Below are 2,500 nucleotides of genomic sequence, written 5' to 3'. Positions count from 1 at the left end.
GGTGGCGTGCAGACCTTGTAAAGTCTCAATGTGTATGACTTGGTCGTGATAGCAACTGCCTGTTCTCGAAATAAGTATAAACCGTGTTGCTGTTAATGTCTTGCTCTTTATGATTATGTTTTGGCCATTTGCATGAATTCGTGAGTCGTTATTAATGCCGTCAGTTAAGTTAATTTTGTTTATTAGATATTACCGGGCGGAGGAAGGTAGGGAAGTGGCGGTCCTTGTTAGAGGCAGCGTAGCAACAACCACCCCGCAGGTGCACTTCTTCGTTCTGAGTGGCATATTTATAACCTGTGGAGACAGTGAAGTTAATAACATACCTGCTGAGGTAAATTAGTCACGCTCCTTCTGAGACATCGATCCATCAGCCGGCCGAGTGTGGGCTGAGTCCGACTGACGGCTGGGCCCGACGCTCCCCGCCGCCCAGTGGCCCGCCGCCCGCCGCCACCACCACCGCCAGCCTGTCATCCTACCTCTGCCACAGCCCTCCGATGACAGTAATGTTGAGGGCGGGGTGAGCGGCGCTAACTGGGACAGTAACCCGAATGCTGTTGACACTTTGTGAGGCGTAAACACCGTACTCCTGGCACGTATTGTGTGTGCCTCGAGGACGCGCCGTCAAGGTTAAAGGGAAAAGGAAAACAGATAAAACTGGAAAATCACCCATCCGCTTTTTCTCCTTACCTGCCTCCTAAAATTTATCTAATTCGCATTTTCCTTATTATTCTTTGATATGGATTTAGTGTATTCTAACCTTTAGTGTGACGGCTCCTCGTGAGCTGTAGACTTTATCAGTGTGTTGGCGGATATCCTGTAAGATAGTGTGAGGCTGAGGAGAAGAGTGGAGCTGGCGGGCGTAGGAAGTTCTTTCAGGGGGAGCGGTAAGGGACAGGAGCGAGGAGAGGGAAGGGAGGCAGGGGAGGGCAAGCTGTGTTGGTGGTTGGCGGGTGCGAGAGCCAAGAGTGCCGTGTGTGAGTGCTGTGAGGCCCCTGCACCGCTCTCCAAGGCTCGGCGGACAAACTTGTATTGAAGGTACACTCGTGCGGGATTATAAGTTTCAGGTGGGCTTCATTATTATTATTATTATTATTATTATTATTATTATTATTATTATTATTATTATTATTATTATTATTTTAACTAAGGCCGTCATTGTCAGTGTCGTCATCCCGCTTTATTTTGACATGTCACCGGTGCTTACGAATTGCTCCTATAGATAAAGGGAAGCCTCTCGCCGCCCTTCCGCCCTCCTGTGACTGCCTGCCTACACTACGAACTACGACACCCCCTCTGAAACTTTTTTCTGTTAATAGCCTGAGGAAGGTGGAGAGGGTGAGAGAGAGAGAGTGTGTGTTTCTTCCCTTCGTGATGGCGGTGAGTCAGTGTGCAGCGTGAGCAAGGCAGGCGTCCCCGTGACAAGGCGTGACAGGGCGTGGCGTGGGGCGGCGGGATACTGTGAAAAACTGGTGTGCTGGTGTGGTGGTCTGTCTCCTCTGATTAAAAACGAGTAATGGCGCTCCAGGGGATGAGTGTCGCTTGGGGTGAGTGACAAAGTGTGGCGTGTGGTGCGAGGAGAGATGGAAAAGAAGAGCAAGAAAGATGTTTGTCAGTCGTCACGTGACCTTCTGTATGTAGCTCGCCACATCAACAGGACGTGAACAATGTAAATACTGGACACAAAGAATACTACTACTACTACTACTACTACTACTACTACTACTACTACTACTACTACTACTACTACTACTACTACTACTACTACTAGTACTACTACTACTACTACTATTACTAATAATAATAATAATAATAATAATGATAATAATACAATAATAAAATAATAATAATGATAATAATAATAATAATAATAATTATAATAATAATAATAATAATAATGATGATGATAATGAAACCTAACCTTATAATAACAGTATTTACAACTTAGTTAACAATTACTCAAACAATAGCTGCCTCAATCTATTAATTATATCGGTTCTTTATTGTAGAGTCGCAGACAGACAATCTCTCTCTCTCTCTCTCTCTCTCTCTCTCTCTCTCTCTCTCTCTCTCTCTCTCTCTCTCTCTCTCTCTCTCTCTCTCCCGAAACACAGAGCAAAAGAGCGTCTGTCGGCGAGCGGCGGGTATGTAATTAGAGGTGACAAACAATAACATAGCAAGCAGTGCGAGGGGCGGGCAGCATACGAGTAATTCAGCGAGGCAGTGCACGTGAGGGGTTCACTTTCGGGAACATGTGTCGGTGCGCTGAACACTTAAATCTTGTGTCACGACTTTTCTAATTTAAGAGGTGGCTTAGTGAAGGTTGCTATTTATTTTTTTTTTCCGTTGCTATTTGTTATTATTTATTTTATTTCTTATCTGTTTATTTTTCAGATAGGTTGTTGTGTTTATTCATGTGTTTTCTATTATTATTATTATTATTGTTATTATTATTATTATTATTATTATTATTATTATTATTATTATTATTCCTCTTCTACTT

The 2,500-nt window shown here is 43.8% G+C and overlaps 1 protein-coding gene across 6 annotated transcripts in view; it reads left to right on the top strand.

Annotated features, from left to right (window-relative positions):
- Positions 1-2,500, top strand: part of LOC135101631 (regulator of G-protein signaling 7-like) — a 52,379-nt gene that overhangs the window by 8,021 nt on the left and 41,858 nt on the right. For 2 of the 6 annotated variants that reach the window (XM_064005887.1, XM_064005891.1), the window contains exon 1: positions 925-1,064. The exons of 2 other annotated variants lie outside the window; for them this stretch is intronic. The gene's annotated coding sequence lies outside the window, so the exon portion shown is untranslated. Of the gene's footprint in view, positions 1-907; positions 1,065-1,536; positions 1,667-2,500 lie in introns of those variants that run through there. 2 more of the 6 variants (XM_064005889.1, XM_064005890.1) reach the window with 2 other exon arrangements.

The sequence above is a fragment of the Scylla paramamosain genome, chromosome 6 (assembly GCF_035594125.1).
Source record: "Scylla paramamosain isolate STU-SP2022 chromosome 6, ASM3559412v1, whole genome shotgun sequence".
In the NCBI taxonomy this organism is placed as follows: Eukaryota; Metazoa; Arthropoda; class Malacostraca; order Decapoda; family Portunidae; genus Scylla; species Scylla paramamosain.
This window is presented reverse-complemented; position numbering and strand designations above follow the sequence as displayed.